This window comes from Pleurodeles waltl, chromosome 6, assembly GCF_031143425.1.
Source record: "Pleurodeles waltl isolate 20211129_DDA chromosome 6, aPleWal1.hap1.20221129, whole genome shotgun sequence".
NCBI classification, from domain to species: Eukaryota; Metazoa; Chordata; class Amphibia; order Caudata; family Salamandridae; genus Pleurodeles; species Pleurodeles waltl.
The window spans coordinates 930,610,254-930,635,662 of record NC_090445.1 but is presented as its reverse complement, the minus strand read 5'-3'; positions in this window follow the sequence as shown (position 1 = coordinate 930,635,662).

The window sequence follows — 25,409 nt, the reverse complement described above, 5'->3', positions numbered from 1 at the left end:
GCTTAGAGGATTCGTGTAGAGAGGAGTAGCATAGAGTGGAGTGGCATAGAATGGAGTGGTGTACAGTGCAGTGGCAAAGAGTGGAGAAGTGTAGAGTAGAATAGCGTACAATGGAGTTGCATAGGGTGGAGTGGCCTAGAATGGTATAGAGTAGAGTGGAGTGGCGTAGATTTGAATATAATACAATATATTTGAGTGGCATAGAGAAAAGAAGACTAGAATGGTGCAGAGTGCAATAGTGTAGAGACAAATGGTTTGGAGAGGAGTGGCGTGTAATGGAATACTAGAGAATGAAGTGCCATAGAGTGGAGGAGAGTCAAATGGTGTTGAATGGAGTAGCGTAGAGTGCAGCAGTGCAGAGTAGAGTGGCACACAGTAGAGCGGCATACAAATCAGTGGTGGAGAGTGGAGTAACGTAGAGTTGAAAGCATTGAGTGGTGTGGAGTAGAATGGAATAGAGTGAAATAGCATAGATTGGAGTGTAGTAGAGAAGAGTGGCATAGAGTGGGAGGCATAAAGGGGAGTAGCATACAGTGGAGTTGAATAGACGTAGAGTGGCGTGGTGCAGTCTTTAATAGCATAGAGTGCAATGGTATAGAGTAGACTACCATGGAGTTTAATACTGTAAAGTGGAGGAGTGTAACGTGGAGTAGGATTGAGTGGAGTAGAGTTGAATAACATAGCGTAGAGTGGTGTACAGTGTAGCTTCATAGAGTGGAGTGGCATAGAGTGTAGTGGTATGGATTGGAGTGGCGTAGAGTGGAATGTAATACAGTAGAGTAACATGGAATGGCATAGAGTGGAGTCGCTTAGAGTAGAGTTGCATACAGGAGAGTGGCATAGACTGGAGTGTAATACAGTGGAAAAGCATACAGTGGAGTGGCATACTGTCAAGTGGCGTGGTGTACAATGAAGTGGCATAGAGTGGAATAGTTTAGAGTGGAGTGGCATGATGTGGTGTTTACTGCAGTGGAGTGGTATGGAGTGAAGTGGCATAGAATGGAGTGATGTAGATTGGAGGTGCACAGAGTCAAGTGGTGTAGAGTGGAGTGATGTAGAATGGAATAGCATAGAAGAGAGTGGTATAGAGTGGCATAGAGTCAAGTGGCATGTAGAGGATTAGAGCAGAATAGAGACACATACAGTAAAGTGGAGAGGCATACAGTAGAATGGCATAGAGTTGAAAGGTGTACAGTGAAATAGTGTAGAGAGGGGTGGCATAGGGTGGAATACAACAGAATAAAGTGACATAGAGTGAAGTAGCATAGAGTGAAGTGGTGTAGAGTGGAGTGACATAAAGTAGTGTGGTGCATAGTGCAGTGGCACAGAGTGGAATGGTATAGAGTGGAATGGTGTAGAGTGGAATGGTGTAGAGTGGAATAGTGTAGAGTGCAGAGGCATGGAATGTCATAGAGTGGCGTACCATAGAGTGGAGTGGCATAGAGTGGAAAATAGTTGAAAGGCATAGAGTGGAATAAAGCAGAGTGGAGTAGCTTTGAGTACAGTGGTGCAGAGTGCAGTGGCCTTGTGTCGAATACTGTAGAGTGGAGTTGGCACACAGTAGAATAGAATAGAGTGGAGTGGAGTAGAGTACAGTGACAAAGAATATGGGTGGTCATTACAACCCTGGCGGATGGTGTTAAAGGTGCGGTAATACCGCAAACAGTCTGACGGACAAAAAAAGGGAATTATGACCCTGGCGGAAACCGCCAACAAAGACAGCCACTTTAACACACCGCCAGCCACGGTGGTACAGACAAGCAGTGCGACGGTTACCGCCAACAGACAGGTGGAAGACAATGTACCCCCCAAACCATTACAACCCGCCAATCCGCCACCTTTTCCGGGGCGGATTCACCGTGGATAAAAACACGGCGGAAACTGCTTTCGCTATGGGAAAATACTCACCTTCTACACATCCCACGAAGAACGACGACTCCATGGACCCTGGAACTCCAAATACTCCCTGCCCTTATCTTTCTGCTCCTTCACGACCAACAGCGATGTAGGCGCAGAAGATACCGGTGAGTACTGCATCTACGACACGGGGGAGGGGGAGGCAAAGGTTAGGGGGACACCCACCAAACACCCCCACCCTTGCATAGTACAACATACACACCAATGCTGTCAAAAATATCACATTAACAACCCACAATCCCCCCGGAAAAATGCAAAGACAATGCGAATTTCGGTCAAACATTGTAATGTGCCAATATACATGTCATACAAAAATATACAGATATATATCTCAAAATCACCCATAATTATATATACAATACAAGAAGTAGTGCAGATATGTAAACAACAATGTCCGTGCACAAACAGTCCAAAAATGCATGGGCGAGGCCCACAAAAGATACCTGACCAAAATCGGAGAGAACACTGCTGGGGCATCAGATAGAAACACTACAGGCACCTCAGGGGGAAGGGAAGGGGGGCACCTCAGCCAAATGAATTCGAAGCCAGATCCACGACAGGGCTCCATGCCCATTGATGTATCCTGGGGAGTGCAAAGCCACAGTCTCTCAAGTTTCTACAGTGGGTGGGTTGCCCACTGTGCCATCCTGGGGAGTGCAAAGCCACAGTCTCTCAAGTCTCTACAGTGGGTGGCTTAGCCACTGTGCCATCCTGGGGAGTGCAAAGCCACAGTCTCTCAAGTCTCTACAGTGGGTGGCTTGCCCACTGAACAATCCTTGGGAGTGCAAAGCCACAGTCTCTCATGTCTCTACAGTGGGTGGCTTGCCCACTGTTCCATCCTGGGGAGTGCAAAGCCACAGTCTCTCAAGTAGATGCAGGTCTACACTGGTTCTGGAGGGGGACTGGTGCCCAGACTGGATGAGTCTCCCCGTGAAAGTTCCTGTCCTGTCAGTGTCCCAGCTGCACATGGGATAAGGATGCCTGGTGTGGCGGTACATTCATTCCTACACGGTGCATGCCCTGTTCAGCGGTGCTTTGACATGGCGGTCTTTGCACTGTTCAGCGGTGCTTTGCCATGGCGGTCTTTGCCCTGTTCATCGGTGCTTTGCCATGGTGGTTCAGGACTGTTCAGCGGTGCTTTGCCATGGCGGTCCTTGCCCTGTTCAGCGGTGCTTTGCCATGGTGGTTCAGGACTGTTCAGCGGTCCTTTGACATGGCGGTCTTTGCCCTGTTCAGCGGTGCTTTGCCCTGGCGGTCTTTGCCCTGTTCATCGGTGCTTTGCCATGGCGGTCTTTGCCCTGTTAAGCAGTGCTTTGCCATGGTGGTTCAGGACTGTTCAGCGGTGCTTTGCCATGGCGGTCTTTGCCCTGTTCAGCGGTGCTTTGACATGGCGGTCTTTGCCCTGTTCAGCGGTGCTTTGACATGGTGGTTCAGGACTGTTCAGCGGTGCTTTGACATGGCGGTCTTTGCCCTGTTCAGCGGTGCTTTGACATGGCGGTTCTGATACTGACATTGGTGTGTGGCATAATGATTTCCACACTGGACATTGGTATGTGGCATAACGATTTCCACACTGGACATTGGTGTGTGGCATGACGATTTCCACACTGGACATTGGTGTGTGTCATGACGATTTCCACACTGGACATTGGTGTGTGGCATGACGATCTCCATACTGGACATTGGTGTGTGGCATGATGATCTCCATACTGGACATTGGTGTGTGGCATGACGATCCATCATTGGCCAGCGGGGCTGTGGCATCCTGGCCCCTCCTGGGCTGTGACTCCGGCGGTGTTCTCTGGACCAGTAACGAGACTTGTGCCCTCCTGGGCTGTGACTCCAGCAGTGGTTTCTGGACCAGCAACGATACTTGTGCCCTCCTGGGCTGTGACTCCGGCGGTGGTCTCCTGACCAGTAATGATACTTGGGCCCTCCTGGGCTGTGACTCCGGCGGTGGTCTCCTGACCAGTAACGATACTTGGGCCCTCCTGGTCTGTGACTCTGGCGGTGGTCTCCGGACCAGTAACGATACTTGGGCCCTCCTGGGCTATGACTCCGGCGGTGGTCTCCTGACCACTAACGATACTTGGGCCCTCCTGGGCTGTGACTCCGGCGGTGGCCTCCTGACCATTAACGATACTTGGGCCCTCCTGGGCTGTGACTCTGGCGGTGGTCTCCTGACCAGTAACAACACTTGGGCCCTCCTGGGCTGTGACTCTGGCAGTTGTCTTCTGACCAGTAACGATACTTGGGCCCTCCTGGGCTATGACTCTGGCGGTGGTCTCCTGACCAGTAACTACACTTGGGCCCTCCTGGGCTGTGACTCTGGCGATGGTCTCTGGACCAGTAATGATACTTGGGCCTTCCTGGGCTGTGACTCTGGCGGTGGTCTCTGGACCAGTGACGACGGTGCTGGCGGTTGTGTCTGGACTGCCGGAAATGATGGCGCACTTCTCCGCCGTGACACTCACAACAGGCTGGGGAGACTTCCTCTGGACCTTCCCCACCTTTTTTGGAGTTACAGCTGACTCACCAATCGCCTTCGATCCCATTTCACTTGTTGACCCACCAGGAGTCTTGACACGGTCCCGTCGTCCACTCTCCAATTTCGGAGCCTTTACAGGGCGTGGGGCTGCCAGTGCCTTGGCTCCGGGTCCTACTGCCTGCCCTGGTGGACGGTGCACTCCAAAAACCTGGAACACGCACCACTGGTACTGGAGGCTTTATGGCTGAGGTGCTACGACGGGACTGATGAATTGGAGGGGGGGGCAAAAGGTCAATTTGACATAGGGACAGTTTCTGACGGACACTGGGATGGGTAGCTGGAGGGGGTCTGGGAGTGGAGGAAGAGGAGGTGGTTGTAGGAGGTGTCACTTTAGCTGTTTTGGGTGCAGGTGCAGGTACTGGAGGCTGTCGTGAGGTGGATGGATGTTGGGTGAGTGATTGCCGGCGTTTGGGTACTTTGGGAGAGGGCGTCACTGACACACTGGGAGAGGACACAAGTGACGTGTAAATGGCAGTGGAGGTGGTGAGTGCAGGTGAGCGGCTTGTGGTGCTGGGTGTCCTGGTGCGAGTCCTAGTGCCTGTAGATGTGGTGCATGCAGGTGTGTGTGTAGACGAGACTTGGAGGGAGGAGGGAGAAGAGGAGGAGGGGGACACAGTGGAGGCAGTGGATGTTGTTGTATCTGTATGGGTGTGATGCTTGTGTGAGTGCCTGTGGTGTGTGTGGTGCCTATGTTTGCTTGAGCTACTTGGGTGTGTTGACTTGTGTGCATGCTGGTCTGTAGGTGTGCTTGGGATGGGCTGGGGTATAGGGGATTGGGTCTGGGTGGAGGAAGTTGGAGGGGGGAGGCTGGACACAGGGACAATGGCTGCCATCAGTGCTGAGGCCAGAGATTGCAGGGTTCGCTGAAGGGCAGCCTGACCAGAATGAATGCCCTCCAGGAATGCATTACCGTGTTGCAACTCTCGTTCTACACCCTGGATGTCATTCACAATGGTAGACTGCCCAACAGTGAGTGACCTGAGGAGGTCAATGGGCTCCTCACTGAGGGCAGCAGGGGTGACTGGGGCAGGGCCTGAGGTGCCTGGGGCGAAGGTGATGCCCACCCTCCTGGGTGAGCGGGCACGGGGCGAACGCTGAGGGGCTGCTGGGAGGGCGGTGCTGGTAGGGGGGGTGGCGGCTGTACCTGTAGAAGTGGGGCGCCCAGATGGTGCCGCCACCACAGGGGAGCTCCCATCGGCGGACGAGTCCGTGTCGCTGGTTGGTGATCCGGTGGCCGACGTGAAGCTCCCCTCGCCCTCCGTCCCACTGGTGCATTCAGAGTCTGTGGTGTGGCCCTCCATGGCCATGTGGGATGCAGCTCCCTCGTGCTCCGGTGCCACTGTACCGCCGCCTGATGATGCTGATGTACAAAAAGACAGGGAGAGCAGGAAAAGCGGGGGGGAGACAGAAGAAAGAGAGTGTTAGTGCATGGCATACCGCTACTGTCGGCGCACAAGACAGACGCAGCAGCCCCATGCATAACGCCGTGCTCCTGCCCTCTGCACATGCAAATTCTGGGATATGACCTACATGGCAATGGTGGAAATCTGCGCACATGGATGCCACAGGGGCAACTATACCTCAACTTGCCACTCTTCTGAGGTGGGGTAGAGTGCCACATGGCCTACATTACGGAGGGGCCTTGCCTACCTAACTCGCCCTGGCCTACTGACACCCACATCCCACCTCCCCCACCCAGACCCCTCCAATGCACGCAAAGTCAGCAGAATGAGGTTGTACTCACCCCTGTGATGTCCTTAAGCGCCCATCCAACTCCGGGTAGGCCACCGCCAGGATCCGGAACATCAGGGGGGTCATGGTGCGATGGGCACCCCTCCCACGTTGGGAGGCCATCCCCAGCTGAACCTCTGCCGTCTTCTTGCTGCAGCGGCGAATGTCCTCCCATCTCTTCCGGCAGTGGGTGCACCGTCTCTGGTGGGCCCCCAGGGTCCGGACCTCCTTGGCGATGGTACGCCAAATGTCCCTCTTCTGGTGGGCGCTGACCTACATGACATGCACAAGGGAAGAGGAACAGTCATTACCAACTGCAACATCAATGTGTGTGGCCCCCTCCATACTCTGACCATGTGGCCCATTTATTCCCATGCTTTACTGTAGTATGACTTCTGCCCACTTCCCTCTTCCACCCAGCCCTGTCCACCCAGGCCTAGCCCCTACAACGTGCTCCCTGTGTACTAACCTGTTGGTCTGGAGGACCGTAGAGTAGCATGTACTGGGGGAGGACCCCATCCACAAGTTTCTCCAACTCCTGTGCAGTGAAGGCAGGGGCCCTTTCCCCAGACGCAGCAGCCATCGTCTCTTCCAGACCGAGGTCACAGCAGCACTAGCAGTGTAGGTCCTCTCCTGTCGAAGGTCAGGTATCTAGTGATTCAACAGATAGAAAATGGCGGTGACGTCCGCGGTGGTGACGTCGGCGGCGGGGCGCATCATCGCCGCCGGCGCACCTGTTCATTGGCTCCTGGGACCCATAGGGTCCAATGTTGACCAATGCAGCATTGCGCCGCGCTCTACGACCGCCTACCGCGATGGTGTGCAACGCCAGCGCTGTTACCCCACAATCACATTGTCCCAGTTTAGAGGTCAGGCAGCCGCCATTTCAGGGGCCCACATGGATTCATTTTCAATTGCATCACACATACTGAGGCCTACACTCAACACACATACAGGAAGGGTTTATTGTCTGGTGTAGTCTTGTGTGTGACTGTGGGTACATACCTGGAGAAATAGTGACTGTTTCTTCGCTGTTGTCCTTCTTAGGCACCGTCAGCTGGGACATATGAGAAGATGGCGGAATCCTCCGGTGTCCCGACTGCTGGTGGACCTGTTGACAATGGAAGAGAGACATTTAATCGTCACCTACCGGTTTGACCGTGCCACAATCCAGGAACTATGTACCCAGTTGGAGCCAGACCTGATGTCACCAATCCGCCATCCGACTGGAATCCCCCCTGACGTGCAGGTGATGTCAGTGCTCCATTTCCTTGCAAGTGGGTCTTTTCAGACAACAGTGGCCATGGCATCAGGGATGTCCCAGCCTATGTTTTCCAACGTGTTGTCCAGAGTGTTGTCTGCCCTGCTGAAACACGTAAGGAGATACATCATTTTCCCTGAGGTGGCAGATTTGCCTACAGTGAAAGGTGACTTCTACGCCCTTGGACATATCCCCAACGTCATAGGTGCCATTGATGGGACCCATGTAGCTCTGGTCCCCCCCGCAGGAGTGAACAGGTGTACAGTAACAGAAAGAGTTATCATTCCATGAATGTCCAGATGGTCTGTTTGGCAGACCAGTACATCTCTCAGGTAAATGCTATGTTCCCTGGCTCAGTGCATGACGCCTACATCCTGCGGAATAGCAGCATCCCTGATATGATCGGTCAACTCCAGAGGCACCGTGTATGGCTATTGGGGGACTCTGGTTACCCCAACCTTTCCTGGCTATTGACCCCAGTGAGGAATCCCAGGACCAGGGCAGAGGAACGCTACAATGAGGCCCATGGGCGGACTAGGAGGGTTATCGAGCGCACCTTTGGCCATCTTAAGGCCAGGTTCAGGTGCCTACATATGACAGGTGGGTCCCTATTCTACTCACCGAAGAATGTGTTCGACATCATCATCGCCTGCTCCATGCTCCATAATTTGGCATTGCGATGCCAGGTGCCTTTTCTGCAGGAGGATGATCCAGATGACGGTGTTGTGGCAGATGTGGAGCCTGTGGACAGTGATGAGGAGGAAGCTGAGGAAGAAGAAAATGACAACAGGGAGTCAGTCATACAGCAATATTTCCAGTGAGACACAGGTGAGAACATTTTCACTTTTACCATTACATTTACTTTCACACATCTACCTCTATCCTGTACCGACATTTCACTCACTATTTGTTAACTGAGTTGTCCCCTTCCATTTCAGTTTCACAAATTTGGTAACCTACGTGTCAACTGTTTGCATCCTTGAAGGGCTTGTGATGTGTGACATAGGTATGTTAGCCTTCCAATGGGTAACCCATCATGAAACTGTAATTGATAATACAGAATTACAAATCATAGACTGACTCCAGTTTTTTTAGTGTTTCAAGGGTGTTTATTTCAGTGCTACAAAATGAAGGGGGGTTGTAAAATGGTGATGGGTGATGGTGGAGGAATGTCCATGGCAGAGTCCAATCTATTAGTCTCACAGGTACATAGCACATCTGGCTATTGGAAGTGGAGCTGGGGCAGTTCCGATTTGGACAGGGTAACAAAGTGGCACAGTGGGGGGACAATCAGGGTGGTCTTATTTCCTGGCGGGCGTCTTGCCATCTTGCTCTGTCCTGTTCCTGGATCTCAGGGCCCGCTTGCGTGGTGGTTGTCCGTCCGCAGGGGATGGGGTGCTGGTGTGTTGGTCCTGTGGCGGGGCGTCCTGTCCAGTTGAGCCAGCGGAGGTGGTGGGCATTTCATCATCGTGGCTAGTGTCAGGGGCCCCTTGGAGTGCCACGGTGTCCCTCAAGGTCTTTTGAATGTCCGTCAGCACCCCTACGATGGTGCCCAGGGCGGAGCCAATGGTCCTGAGCTCCTCCCTGAACCCCAAATACTGCTCCTCCTGCAGGCGCAGGGTCTCCTGCAACTTGTCCAGGACCGTCGCCATTGTCTCCTGGGAGTGGTGGTATGCTCCCATGATGGAGGAGAGGGCCTCGTGGAGAGTTGGTTCCGTTGGCCTGTCCTCCCTTTGTCGCACAGCAGCCCTCCCAGTTCCCCTGTGTTCCTGTGCCTCCGTTCCCTGGACCGTGTGCCCACTACCACTGCCCCCAGGTCCCTGTGGTTGTTGGGGTGGTGGGTTACCCTGGGTGCCCTGTAGTGGTGGACACACTGCTGATTGACCTGTCCTGGGTAGGGAGGTTTGGGCCCGCTGGGTGGGTGCTGTGCTGGTGTTACCAGAGGGTGGCAGCTCGGTGTTGGGCTGTGGCTGGGCAAGGGGAACCGACTGTCCTGAGGCCCACGATGGTCCGGGCTGGTCATCAAGATCCAGTAGGGCAGAGCTGCTGTCGTCACTGTGGGCCTCTTCTGGGTGTGGAGTGGTGTTGTCTGGACCCTCTGGTGTGGTGACGTTCCTTCGGGTTCCTGCAGGGGTATAAGTACATGATTATTGCATGTGTGTGTTTCATGGTGTGCAATGAGTGGGTGCGTGTGAACCCCAGTGCAGGCATTCCTGTGTGGGGGCTTGTGTGCTGATGGTTGGGGGGTGTTCTGGGTCTGTGCAGTGGGCATGCTTTAGTGATGGGTGTCCATGCTTAGTTGTGTCATGCAGGTCTTGGGGTTGGGATGGGTGGTTGGTGTCATGGGTAGATTGGTGAGGATTTGGGGTGATAGGGGAGGGTGTGAGGGTGGGGGTGTGTGATTGCATGCAGGTAGGGTGGGGGATATGATAGTTAAGATTTGACTTACCAGTGTCCGTTCCTCCAACGACTCCTCCGAGGCCCTCAGGATGCAAGATGGTCAACACTTGCTCCTCCCATGTTGTTAGTTGAGGGGGAGGGTTGTGGGGGTCCGCCGCCAGTCCGCTGTACCGCGATGTGGTGCCTGGATACCGTTGAACGCACCTTCCTCCGTAGGTCGTTCCACCTCTTCCTGATGTCCTCCCTATTTCTTGGGTGCTGTCCCACTGCGTTGACCCTGTCCACTATTCTTTGCCATAGCTCCATCTTCCTGGCTATGGATGTGTGCTGTACCTGTGAGGCAAATAGCTGTGGCTCTACTCAGATGATTTCCTCCACCATGACCCTGAGCTCCTCCTCGGAGAAGCGGGGGTGTCTTTGGCGTGCCATGGGGTGGTGTAGGTGATGTGTGGGGTGGCGTATGTGTTGATGAGTGTGGTGAGTGTAGTGGTATGTGGTGTTTTGTGCTTGGATGTTGTGTGGCTGATGGTGTTGTGTGCCTCTGTGTGATGGGGTTGTCTATTCTGTGCTGTCTCTCTGGCCTTCTCTCAGAATTTTTGGTTGTAGGGGTTTGTGGGTGATGTGGGTATGTGTTTTATATTGTGTTGGGTGTGTGGGTGTGGTGTGTGTATGTTTATCAGGTGTGTGTATTTGGAATTGTCCAATGTGGCAGTGTTTTGTAGATGTGTGTGTATTTTGAGCGCGGCGGTGTGTACCGCCAATGGTATTCCGCGGTTGAAAGACCGCCGCGTGGATTCGTGGGTCGTAATAGCATGGGCGTGTTTCTGTTGCATGGATGTGGAGGATTTGTTTCCGCATGTTTATCGCTGACCTTTGGTGTGGCGGTATTGTGTGGGTGTCTGAATTTCGGCGAATTCTGTGATGTGGGTCATAATAGCTGTGGTGGTCTACCGCGGCCGCAGCTGTGTATTGGCGGTCTTCTGCACGGCGGTAAGCGCCTTATACCGCCAATGTTGTAATGACCCCCATAATGGCATAGAGTGGAGTGGCATATAGTGGAATAGCGTACATTAGAGTTGCAGATAGTGGAGTGGCATAGAGTGGAATCCCATAGAGTGGAGTGGCATAAAGTGGCTTTGAGTGGAGTTAGTATGTAAGTTATGACTTTGGTGTAGCTCTACAAGGGGTCCCATCACATCCACCATTGATACTAGTTCAACAGACCACTGCTGAGTGTGAAGGACAAATTATTGTAGCCCGGCAAGACACTATTCAATGTGGAATTGGCATAGAACGGTTGCTTTTAGGTTTCTAACAGTCCTATAGAGGGATCAGGGGCATCGTGGAAACAACAACAACCTCATTTCATTATTCACACCACCATACACTTTGAACTACAATGAATTAAACGCTTTATGTTAAAAGTATTTATTACTGCAGAAATAAGCTGCTTCTCAGTATATCTAAAACAACCACGCAGAATATTATAAAAACAGCCAGAAGACATGTTCCAAGTAACGAAAAAAGAAAGAACATTTCAGCATTACTAAAACATTATTCAAATATTGTCTAAAACCTAACACCCTTTTGCCTATTTCCATGTGGTATACCCTGATAGCACGAAAGGCAAAAAAACTTGCTTTCTAGAGTTTCTTAGGGAGAAGGGATGCAATGCATATCTTGACAGCAAAAGTGGTCTTTATCAGCAGAGGTGTGAAGACACTTTTCCCTGTGAAGTGGAAACACCTACAGCAGCTGAAGGTCTTCCTCTGGAAATGTGCTCTATCAGTTTCAGACTTCAGGGGAGATGTGTCATCTGTAAAGTATGACATGCACTGGCAGCAGATAAGATTGTATCTCTCAGAATCTTGGGAGATAATGTTGGCAAAGGATTCCCTGACAAGTGTGTTAATGGCATTCTTTATAGCATGGATATTTATCAGAGATTACAATGTGTGGGCTAGATTCTGGACATCAATGTATATGCTTATGAAGTTTGTGTTATGGGCATGTACTGGAAGAAGACATCAATTTAGATTATGTCCCTTTGATCTTATATCTCTGTCATAAGTTATGTATCCTTGACTTATGAAGGAAATGACATTTGAGCCAGGCAAATGTTGTTTTGGAGTTCGTATCAGTCACTGAAGTGGTATACAGTGGAGTTGCATATAGTACAGTAGCATGTATTTGGAATGGTTTTCAGTGAACTAGTATACAGTGGAGTGGCATGCAGTTGAGTGGCGTAGAGTGGAATGGCATAGAGTGGAGTGGTATAGAGTAGACTGGCAAAGAGTGGAATAGCACAGAGTAGAGCTGCATAGAGTGGAGTGGTATATAGCAGAATAGAGTAGAGTGGAATGCCTTAGAATGGCATATCATGGAATAGTCTAGAGTTGCGTGGCATACAATGGAATGGTGTTGAATGGAGTGGTTTTAGGTGGAGTGGTATAGAATGAAAAACTGTAGAGTGGAGTGGTGTAGATTGGAATGGTGTGGAATGGAGTCGAGAGGCATAAAGAGATATCAAGTTGAGTGACATATATTGAAACAATGTAGAGTGGAGTGACAAAGTAGCATAGAGTGGAGTGGTGTACAATATAGTGGCATAGAGTGGAGTGGCATACTTTAGAACAGCATAAAGTATAGTAGTGTACACTGGAGGGACCTACAGAGTAGTAGTATAGAGTGGAATAGCATAGAGTGGAGTGACTTACAGTGAAGTTATGTTATGTGAAGTGGCATAGAATGGAGTGATGTAGAGTGGTGGAGTGGCATGAAGTGCAGTGGTGTACAGTGGAGTGGCATAGAGTGTAGTGGCATACAGTGCAGTGGCATACAGTAGAATAGCTTCCAGTCCTGTGTGTAGATTAGAGGGGCATAAAGTGGAATAATGTACAGTGTAGTAGCATAAAGTGATGCATATTAGAGTGAAATGGAGTGGAAGAGTATAGACTGGAGTGGCGTAAAGTGAATTGGCATGGAGTGGAGGGGTATATATAGAGTGGCGTAGAGTTGAGTGGTGTAGAATGGAGTGGCACACGCTAGAGTAGCATAGAATGGAGTGGCATACAGTGGAACAATGTAGAGTGCAGTTGGATACAGTTGGGTGGCATAGACTGGAAAAGCATAGGGTGGGGTGGTGTACAGAGGAGTGGAATGTCATAGCTTTGAGTGGCATAGAAAGGAGGGAGTGGAATAGCATAGAATTGAGTGGCATTGAATAGAGTGGAGTAGCACATAGTTGAATGACAAAGAGTGTGGAGAGTCAAGTACCATATAGTGGAATAGAGTAGAGTGGGGTAGCATATAGTAGAGTGGCATAGAGTTGAGTGGCATTGAGACAGTCCCGGTCCTTCTTTATACAGACGGTGCTGTTCTAATTGCCAATACCACAAATGGCCTCCAGTTACTTCTCAACTCTTTTAATAATTTTATGAGCAGCTTGGAGGTGAATCACCAAAAATCCACTACGATGACCCGTGGCCTAAAAAATACAATAATAAGGAAACACTCAGTTGGGAGGTTTACAATTGCAAAGGTCAAAAATGTTAAATATCTGGGCATTCTGTTGGACACCAAACTCAGATGGGATAGGTTGCTCATTCAAAGGGCACACAGGATTTAAGTAGCATATGAGACAATTTTCAGTATTGCAAAAAAGTTAAGGCAAAAGCCTCTCAAAGAAATGCTAGCACTTTACTTCAGATTTTTATGGTTCTTGGTTTGGGGTTACTCTCCTTTCGGCAACTTACAATGACTAGAAAAAAACCTTTTATGCAGGTTGCTCGCGGTTCCTAAATCAACAGCAAGTTACAACACCCATGCAGAATACAGTGTTTTCTATATTAAGAACCATGTAAACATCTCACCTTTACTTTTGTGGAGAAAGAATTGGTTGTCCCCAGATTTGCATTTATCCTGCCTGGTTCTGAAGGATTGTCTTAAGATAATTGGTCTAAAACTACCCAGTTAGCATATGTTAAACAATCCTTCCAGGACATTGGTACCCACAGCCTTTTTAATTACCCCCAAAATATTAACAATTAAATGAAGGAACTTGTAAAGTCTATATTCCAAAAGCCACACAATGTGGCTAGGTCTCATTAGAATCCATCCTTTGTTATGTCCTGATTTCGGCCATGCAAGGAATGGAACCTTACATAAATGGATTTTGCAGCCTGAATATATATTTTACCTAACTCTTTCACGATTAGGCACAGTGCATTTCCTGGTATCCTTTCCTTTAAGCAACTTCTGGTCTGTATCATTTCCTTGTTGCCCGTATGATTCTTTTTCTTTACAATCAATGCCCCATTTTTGCTGTTTTGTAATGTGGCATTCCAAGACTCTGGGCCTTATCGTGATTTTGGAGGTCCGACCACTAGACTAACATTATGGAGGTGGGGAGGATGTTGCTAAGCCGGTTGCACACCACCGCCATATTATGATGTTCCCATCAGGGCGAATGGTGGAGACAGTGAGACAGCATTGGTTTCGGCTCTAAGGGAGAGCCAAGGCCAATGACCCTTTGCTGCCTGTGCTGCTGGCAGAGTTGGAATGCTCACTGTTACCATTGCAGATATTGTGCATTCTGACATTGCTGACAGGGGAGCTTTTGAACTGACTGTGACAATGGTATGGGGGATGCAAGAGCTTCCTGTGGACCTGTCTTTGTCCCTGCCATAAAAATGCTGGTGGAAAGTAGAAAGGCAAGTTGTGATCAGCATGGCAGTGCCAACATTGGCACCACCGTGCTTGACCACAGCTTTTCCCACTGCCACTGTGTTGGTATTGAAGATCCTGGTAGTGGCGGCAGTCTTGTGGCGGTCCAACCGACAGCATTGAAATCTGGCAGTGGGACCATTAGGGATATGGCAGTTGGACCGCTACTACGGGTACGGTGGTCTTAGAACCACAATACTCATAAGCAGGCCCACGTTTTTTTGTGCCCAATCTTGCACTGTAAGGGCTTTTCCTCATACTAAGAAGGCCTATGTTTCCTTCAGCACCTAGAATCACAAGATACAGGCTTTGTTGTAAACAGTTACATCCATTGGACTCTCAATATTAGAATGCGGTACGCAAAGAATTGACGCACATGTTAAAGTTCCCCACCACTCTGGTTTCTCCTCCTGGCCTTACATTGTCTCTGATTTGCACTGATTTATTGGTATGTTTTTATTCTGGAGTATCTATGAGTTATGCCAGTTTTTAAAGTTAAAAGATGTTCTACTCCCTTATACTTGTGCATTGCTTTGGTGCATACTGTGATTGCTATGAAAATTTTGAGTATCCTAGCTTATTAGGCTGTTTCATATAATTATTTTTATATTTCTTGATTTAGTTTGACAGCTCACCGATGTCGTGATGGTATCAATATCACTTGCTAATAACAGCAGTAGTTTATTTTTAGGTGGTCTTTGTTCCCAGGTATGAGTCAAAGGAACATTTTTCATTGCACATTGTCAATATTGTTCAATCTGTGCTGTGATCATGTCTTATTGCACTTCCAGTTTATATCTTGAATTGTTTCAATCCATGATAGGGACTGCAGATGTTGTTTGTTGATTTTAGCTGACATGGTTATGTGCTTTTATGATCAAATTTGAGCAAAGAAAGTAATACCTGACTTGAGCCAATATTATAGACAGGAATATCATAGGGTGGAGTGGTGCAGAGAGGAGTGGCATAGAGTGAAGTGTGCAAAGTGGAATACAGTAGAGTGAACTACCATGTGGTGGAATGGTGTAGCGTGGCATAGAGTCAAGACTCATAGAGTGGAATACCACAGAGTATAGTGGCATAATGTAGAGTGGTGTAGAATAGAGTAGCATGGAGTGGAAGAACACAGAGTAGAGTGGTGTATACTGGAGTGGGGTCGAGTGGAGTAGCATGGACTGGAAAAGTGTAGAGTGGAATAGTATAGAGTGGAGTGATGTACAGTGCAGTGGCATAGAGTAGAGTGGCTTAGAGTGCAGTGGTGTGTAGTGGAATAGAGTACAGTGGAGTGACGTAGAGGGGAGTGGTATAGAGTGGAATAGCATAGAGTTGAGTCGTATATAGAGTGGATTGGCATAGAGTAGAGTAGTTTAGAGTCAAATAGCATATAATGGAATGGTGCAGAGTGTACTGGTGTAGAGTGGAATGACGTAGAGTGTTGTGGTGTACAATCTTGTGGCATGGATTGCGGTTTTATAGTGGAGTGCGGTAGAGTGAAGAGGTGTACAAAGCAGTAGTGTACAGTGGTTTGCAGTGGAGTGATTTCCATTTGAGTGGCAGGTCTTAGAGTGGAGTGGCAGGTTGTAGAGTGGAGTGGCATGGAGTTTCTATAGTGGAGTGGAGTATCGTACAGTGGAATTGCAGCTCATAGAGTGAAGTGGCGTGTTGTACAGTGGAGTGTCATGTCGGAGAGTGTTGTTGAGTTGAGAAGAGTAGCTTACAGTCAAGGGGCATAAAGTAAAGTAGAATGTTATAGAGTTGAATGGCATAGCATTGGCTGAAGTGTTGTGTAGTGTATTTGTGTGGAGTGATATAGAATGTCATACAGAGGAATGTCATACAGTGTTGTAGAGTATTGTGGCATAGAGTTGAATTGTTTAGTTCAGTGGCATATAGTGCAGTAGAGTGCAATAAAGTGCTGTGGAATGGTGGTGAGGAAGTTGCGTAGTGTGTTGTTCAGTGGGGTAGAGTGTCACAGAGTTGAATTGAGTGGAGTAGAGTGTCACAGAGGGGCATAAAGTGTATTACAGTATCATAGAGTGGAGGTGCATAGAGTGTCATAGATTGCAGTTAGTGTTGTACCATGGCATAAAGTGGAGTGGTATACAGTGAAGTGGCATGTTGCATAGCGGAGGAGTGTGTTGTAGTTTCATGTGGTGTGTTATAGATTGGAGCGGTAGTAGAAGTGGAGAATGGCATGACGTGTCATAGAGTGTAGTGGCCTTTCATAGAGTGGAGTGTTGTGTAATAGGGTGGAGCTGGATGCAGTAGAGCGGAGTTTGTTGAAGAATGCCATAAAGATGAGTGGAGTGGCATACAGTGGAGGGACATACAGTGGAGTGGCACAAAGTGCAGTGACGTGCAGTGGAATAGAGTACAGTGGAGTGGCGTGGAGTAGATTGGCATAGTGTGGTGTGGCAGAAAGTGGATTGGCAGAGAGCGGAGTATTGTAGAGTCAAATAACATATAATGGAATGGTGCAGAGTGGACTGGAGTAGAGTGGAATGACGTAGAGTATTGGGGTGTACATTGTTGTGGTATGGATTGTCGTTTTATAGTGGAGTGGTGTAGAGTGAAGTTTTGTACAAAGCAGTGGCATACAGTGGAATTGTTTGCATTTGAGTGGCATGACTTAAAGTGGAGTGGCAGGTTGTAGAGTGGAGTGGCATGGAGTGTTCTAGAGTGGAGTGGAGTGGAGTGGAGTATCGTACAGTGGAGTCATGGGTCATAGAGTGAAATGTTGTGTTGTAAAGTAGAGCAGAATGTTGAGTTGAGAAGAATAGCATACAGATAAGTGTCATAAAAAAGAGTAGAATGTTATAGAGTGGAGTGGCATAGAGTTGACTGATGTGTTGTGCAGTGTATTTGTGTGGAGTGGCACAGAATGTCATACAGTGGAATACCATACAGTGTTGTAGAGTGTTGTGGTGTAGAGTTGAATAGTTTAGTTCAGTGGAGTATACTGAAGTAGACTGCAATAAAGTGCTGTGGAGTGGTGGAAAGGACATTGCGTAGTGTGTTGTGCAGTGGGATAATGTTGTAGAGTTGCATAGAGTGCAGCAGATTGTCACAGAGTGGCATAAAGTTGAGTACAGTATCATGGAGTGGAGGAGCATAGAGTGTCATAGATTGGAGTCAGTGCTGTATCATGGCATACTGTGGAGTGGTGTAGAGTGGAGAGGCATGTTGCCTAGCGGAATAGTGTGTGGCAGAGTCATGTGGTGTGTCATAGAGTGGAGTGGTGTGTAGTAGTGGGGAATGGCATGAAGTGTTGTATGGTGGAATAGAGTGTCATAGACTGTAGCAGCCTATCATAGAGTAGAGTATTGTGTCATAGAATGGAGCTGGGTGTAGTAGAGTGTGTTGAAAAGTCTCATAAAGATGAGTGGAGTGGCATACAGTAGAGAGGCATACAGTGGAGTAGAGTGTTGCTGAGTGACATAGAGTGTAGTAGCATGTTGTCTAGTACAGTGGAGTGTTGGGTGATACAGGGGGGTGCCATACTGTGTCTTAGAGTAGAGGAGTGTAGTTTGGAGTGGCACAGAATAAAGTTGGATATTATAGACTTGAGTGGCATAGAGTGGAGTGGCATGTCATAGAGTGGAGTGGCATTTGGTTGTCTGGGGTGACACGTTGTAGAGTGGAGTTGCATGGAGTGTCTTGCAGTGGATTGAACTGTCATAAAGTGGAGTGGCTTGTTGCGCAGTGGAGTGGTATAGAGTGGAGTGGCATTTCATAGATTAGAAAGGAGTGGCATGTCATAGAGTTGCATGTGTCATAATGTCTTAGAGAGAAGGGGTGTAGCGTTGGTGGCGTAGAGTGAACTGGGATGCCATAGAGTAAAGTGGCGTATAATGGGTTGGCTTTTCATACGGTGGAGGTGCATGTGGTACAGTGGAGGGGCGTGTTGTAGAATAGAGTAGAGCGTCATTGAGTGGAGTGGTGTGAAGTGTCATACAGTGGAGTGGCATGTCATTGAGTGTAGTGACATTTGTGTTAATGTAAAGTAAGATATAATTACTGTTCCAAACTATAACACCACTTTAACATTCGATATTCTCAGTTAATTTCTAGGGTATTTTTACCTGAAATTATACTTAGCTAAATACTTCATTACTACATGTAATGACTACCCCTGCCATCAATAGCCGACAGTGGAGTTGATTGCAGGGCCTGGCCTGTGGAAAGGCCTCACGTCCAACTTCTTTCAGGCAGACAGACCCACATCAGCAAGGAACCCCTATGAGCGCCCCTAGCCCTGCTACAGGCAGACACCATGCCTAACTCCCTGCAATCACCCTACCTCCTACAGCAAACAGCCTTTCAGTATGTGCAGCATGTGGTTGGTCTCACAGGTCCTGGCCATACTCAGGCAAACTTACTGAGTTTGTCAAAGAGTCACAACACAAAAATTTAAAAGTGAGCCTATTGGCTCTATTAAGGGCTAAGCATATCTATCTATCTATCTATCTATCTATCTATTTATCTATCTATCTATCTATCTATCTATCTATCTATCTATCTATCTATCTATCTATCTATCTATCTATTTATTTATCTATCTAACAATCTATATATATATACAAATATATATATATATATATCAAAGAGCAAATAAATTATTGAATGATGAACAAACTGATGTCTCCACAACAAATAGACAGCAAATGCAAGGAGAGAAGAAGAGAAAATGTTATGCCATAATGAAAGATTTAGAACATGCTCGAATAATGGGAGTCAATAAATGGTGGGAGAAAACCACCCTGCAAAAAAATATTGAATATAAAATAATTCCACAGGGTTTGCGAATCCTAATCATGCGACCCTGAATGACTTGGATGACGATCTGATCAATAACTGGCAAAATTTTACAAATGAATGTTCCTTAAAATTGATCAGAACTTTGAATATACACGCAGAAAAAAATAGAAAAACTGATGGTGAAAATCAAAAAATTAGAACAGGAATTGGAAAAAGATTGGAACAATTGGAAAAGAAAATTAACAAATATGAATCAAAAGTACAAAGGAAAAAAGCAAAAAAAATTTAATTGAGATAGAATAGATTACACATCTGGTCGCATTTCTACATTTGCCAGAAAATATGAAATGCTGAGAAAAAGAGTGGCAACGGATGGGGCAATGGATCAGGAAACACCTGAAATAACTGACAGTTCTGAAGCAAGCTCTGTGGAAGGTGAAGAGTCCAATGTTACAAATGTTGATTTTTCTTGGGAACTGAGATTAATACAAATAATAACAAGACAGAGAGGGAGAGGAACAACTTATGGGAGAGGATACCAGAGACAACATTTGGGCAAACCAAAATCAGAGAGACTAGAAGAGGAAACAAGATGAGGACAAGGAAGAGAAACAAGAAAGTAAAATGTGTGAACAAATCAAACACTGAAAACATAGTCATTAACCTTTCCTCTAAGACATTAAGCATGGATCAAAATAAGGTCCTAAACAAAGGATTATCATTTTGTCAAACTGCAGAATTAAATCTAGCAAATCTCCAAACTGACCTGCAAAGTTTTTGTCAAAAATTAAAACTCAGGAAGTATTTTGAATCTCACCCCTTCAGGTCAGAAGTGATAAGGTGAATCAACCGAGAACCTCCAATATTGCTGTGAAGGGCTCAACAGCTTTTAGAACACTCATAGAATTAGTAAGGGAGTCTGATGAGACTTTGAAGGATGTGAACATTTCAGAGGTATCTGATGAACAACTATTTAGAGAATTGGACTTAATAACATGGAAAGGAGGAGAAAGTGGACTAAAACCTCCATTATGGTTTTGTCCACAGCTACCACTGGGGAACAAAATTGATCTGTTCCAAGAATTAGTGATAGAGGAATTTTATAATGTAACATAAAAAAACCACTGAAACAAAAACAGAGTAATTTAACCCAAGGGGAATGGAAGCCTTTAAAAGAATTGAGAGAAGAGACAACAATCATAATTAAAACTTCTAACAGAGGTGGAAATATTGTGGTCCAAGATACCTCTGCATATATGAAAGAAGCAATGATGCAATTGAACAATATAAAACATCATAAAAAATTCAGAACAGATCCCACCAAAATGATAACTTTGGAACATCACAAAAAACTACAAGAATGGTACAATGCAGTTCTCCTTGATGAGGAAGAATACAGCTACCTCAGGAGTGAACATCCAATCACCCGAACTATTTACTTTCTCCCTAAGGTGCACAAAAGCTTGAAGGAGCCACTGAGCAGACCCATTATCAGTTCTATTGGATCCCTGCTTGAAAACACCTCTAGATTCATTGATAAGTTTCTAATGAGCTATGTCAGTGCATTGCCTTCTTTTTTAGGTGATACAATGGATTTCTTAGCCAAAATACTTGACATCCCCTGGCAAGAGAACTAAATCATGGCCGCCATTGATGTCACATCCTTATGTGCTTCCATACTTTATAGAACATTTGAACATGCTTACAGAAATGTTACTTTTATGCTTGACACATAATAATTTTATCTTCAATGGTGAATACTATTTACAAAACCAAGGTGCAGCTATGGGGACTTCATTTGCTCCAACATATCCAAACCTATTGATGGGACTCTGGGAATCAGGGACTATTGGGAGAGAAGAAGATCTGGAAACCATGTCACACTTGATTTTTTGGACGAGGTTCATCGATGATATTCTTTTGATATGGGAGGGAGAAATGAAGGAATTGAAAAAATGTTTATCTCATCTCATCTCTGTAATAACCTCAAATTAAATTTCACCCTTGCATAAATGCAGTTCAGATAACATTCTTGGATATGAATGTTTTTGTAAAGGAGTCAAAGCTCTGCACAAAGATTCAACAGAAAATAACCTCTTGCAATAGTTTACTCCATGTGAACAGTGGTCACCCAAAAAAACTCAAGTCAAGCATCACAGATCATGAAATGTTGAGGGCTAAAAGAAATTGCTCTGAAATGGATGATCTAGAAGAGCAACTACAAGATATGAAAAAGTGGTTCCTTGCTAGGGGCTATCCAACTGAAGTATTAAATGATGCTATCAGACAAGTGAATAATAAACCAAGGGAGGATCTCCTAGTGACATGTGGGACAACAAAATAGAGGAATAAAAAAAATCTGCATGATCCTACATTATAACAGTCAACATAAGCAACTCAGGAAGATCTAGGATTGGAAATGGAGAGTACTCCAGCAAGATGAGACTTTAAGAAATGCACCAACAGAACATCCTAGTGTTACCTATAGAAAAATGGCATACTTAGGGAACCTTCTGACTCAAAGCCATTTTACAACCAAAAAAGTGGCGTCCAAAAGCTAGCTGCCCACTCCTGGATTTTGTTGATGTGAGAAATGTAAAGCATGTGAATATGGGGTCAACATGTCTACATGTAAACTGTATGATGGAAGAAATGAAAAGATTAGAGAACATATTACTTGTGAATCCAAACTTGTGATCTATGTCTGAAATGACCTTGCAAAAAACAATATGTGGGGAAGCACAAAAAATAAACTGAAATTGAGAATTTTACAACACTTACGTGCTATAAAGAACAAAGACTTCTACCCACTTGCAAAGCATTTCCGAGAAAAACATGATGGTGACGTTAGTGGATCAAATAGTTTGGAATAAAACACATTAAAGTTGAGGAACGTGGAGGAGACAATTAATTCATCTTAAGAAGAATGGAATCATGCTCAATAACTAGGTTGGGAACAAAGATTCCACATGTACATATTCTGGATGCAGAATTGCATTTGCATTTGTAAGATGCATGAGATTTAGAACAAGGACTTTGTGGTATAAGGTGCTGACAGCTTATAATCTTTGCAAGTGTGTGCAGTAATCACATACAAATGAGTAGAGCAATAGTAAAGGATTTGGAAATAGGGGGAAAAAAAACTCTTTTTTGTCATGCCCTAGCAATGTAATTTATAAAAGAGATTACTGATTGTGCACTTTACCTAATGAATTTGGCCCTTATTGATCTCCCTGAAAAAATAATTAAATATGTATTGAATTATAAATGTACCTCAAGAATGAAAATTTCTACTTTAGAACAAGAGCAGTTATGGTTTTTGAAAAATTCTTGATCAAACTATTGAAGAAAAAATTATTTAAAAATCAGTAGAAATCACTAATAGAAATGATAAATGATTATATTGAATTATATAATTTTAGAAATCTTTAAACTGCATTTGCAAAGTTTGCACATAGTGAATTTGTGAACTTTTTAAGTTTTAGGATTTTTAGAAATTTTTATATAACTTTTCTGAATTTTATGATGTATTTACATACTTAACCATGGAGATATTCTGGGAATTATGATTTACTGAAATATGAGACTAGTTGCACTTTAAACATTTGCACTTTAAAAATCTCCAAAAATCTCTTTTTAGAAATGAAAATAGTTGCACTTTATGCATACATATATGGATGATTGCTGATTATTAATCTAATTTCTTAATTATGAATATGTAGAATGCACTATGCACTTTCTCACATCTCAAAAGAACAATGACAATAGACATGATCCCTGGTTGTTCTGAGACTTGTCATTAAAAAGAGGTATTCTAAAATGAAAGTTTTATGATTAATGTTGGATGCCCATTTTACATAATGTAATTCTTTTCAGGAGATGCTTGAAACTGAAATTAAGTATAAAATGTTGTAAGAATATGAAATGACATATACAAAAGGAGTGTATTTGCTTCCATTGTACTTTACAGAAATTACAACAAACATGGCACTGGTATCATGACCAAGTGGGAAGCAAAATATACTCTCTAGTCTTTTAATGGGTGTGGGGGAGGGACTGCACTGTGTGTTCACCTTTATAATGAGACTATCAGCAATGTAGGCCTCTATGGTCAAGACGAAGGCATAACGCCAAAATGCGTCCAACCCAAATTCTCCTTTCCCTTTGCACTGCTTGCACTTTTTGAAAGCACGGACAAGGAAATATAAAAATAAATAAATTATTTTGACAAACTGAAGACGGTTTCTGCAGTGCAGTGATTCTGACCCTGGAGGTCGGACGGATGTGAACGCATATATATATATTCCCAAGCAATCAAAGAAAATACAGGCAAAATCAGATGAAAGTAATGTCAGAATGGTAATGGAATATACCAAAGAAAGTGGTCTAATTAAGAAAATCTTATGTAAGCATTGGCATGTCATACAGAAGGATCCGGACTTGGTTCCAGAAATAGGCTCAGGTCCACTGATTATGTATAGAAAAGCACCGTCATTAAAAGATTATGTTGTAAGAAGTCACTTTACTATAAAAAATCAACAGAATTGGTTAACAGAACAACACTGTGGCTTTGTAAAGTGTAACAGCTGCAAAGCCTGTAAAATTGGGAAATCAACTAAAGTAGTGAAATTATGGAATGAAATGGAAATGAATATTAAACATCGAATAACCTGTAATACAAAATTCACAGTTTATGTAAGTGAATGCCATTGTGGCTTGAGATACATAGGTAGTACAATTTGTATGCTAAAGAAAAGGATTTTAGAACATGTTAGAGCAGTTTTACATAAGGATCTCACATATGCCACAGCCAAACATTTCAAGCAGCATGAAATGAACAGTTGGAAAATGTTACGATATTATGGAATAGACCACATTCCTGAATATGAAAGAGGTGGAGACAGAGTAAAAAAAACTGAGACAACTTGAATCCAGATATATTATTTTAATGAGGACAAAGAGCCCTTTGGGATTAAATAATGATGAGGAGCTTCATGTTCATCTTTAATTGCTGAACCTTATATATAGTATTATTAAGTTCTTAAGTCTAATTTGAGAAACATCAAAATCGGCAAATTAATATGTTCTTGTACATCATGCAGGATGAATGATTTTGTTAATACAAATGTGGCGAATATCTATAATTAATCATTTTAATTATTACTTTTTATTTCCAAATGAAAAGGCTGATTGTTATTAATCCATTATTTATGATTTGTGATGTCCTCCTCTAATATGGATCTTCTAGTTTTCAATGCACTTAGAATTCTATTAATTTAATTTGAGAATGTCTTTAATAATTTTGTATTGAAAAATATATTGTATATTGTATTTTATATACAAAGAACTACTTAGACCAAAATGCATTGTAGCGTTTTCTGAAACAAAGTATTATTAATAGAGGTAATAAAGGAAGGACTATGTAACTGAGAAGAAGACTGTAAAGTCGAAATGTGTTGTTTTCTTTGCACCAAATAAATCTTTAAATCGTCCTTTGGCTGAACGGAGTGCGCGGCAATTGTATATTTTTTTGTTCACAAAGATTTCTGAGGGTTCGGCCAGCCCCCCTACCTCGCACCAGCTGTTGTGCACGTCGTTTTCTTTGGTGCGCTTTGTTCTGATATATATATATATGTATATAGATATAGATACATATATATATATATATATATATATATATATATATAGATATATATATATATATATATATATATTGAAAAAATCACTGCACTCCGTTTTGCATTTTTCCTGAAAAATTCACATTGTTTAATTGACACCAACAAACACCAACGTGTTTCAACTCAGAAGAGTCTTATTAACGTCTGATGAGTCCTTTTTCAATATTCATTAAATACCACTACCACAGTGTGCCCATAACGAGGCATTCTGGGATATGTAGTTTGACATAATAAAATAGACAAAATTTAGAGTAAAGAAAGTTAAACCTAAATATCACAATGAATCAACCATGGCCAGTATGTGAAACCATGTACAATTCCAATAACACTCTTACATACTATATGATCTAATTACATGAACATTGCAATTTGTCTCCGGGTCAAAGAAAAA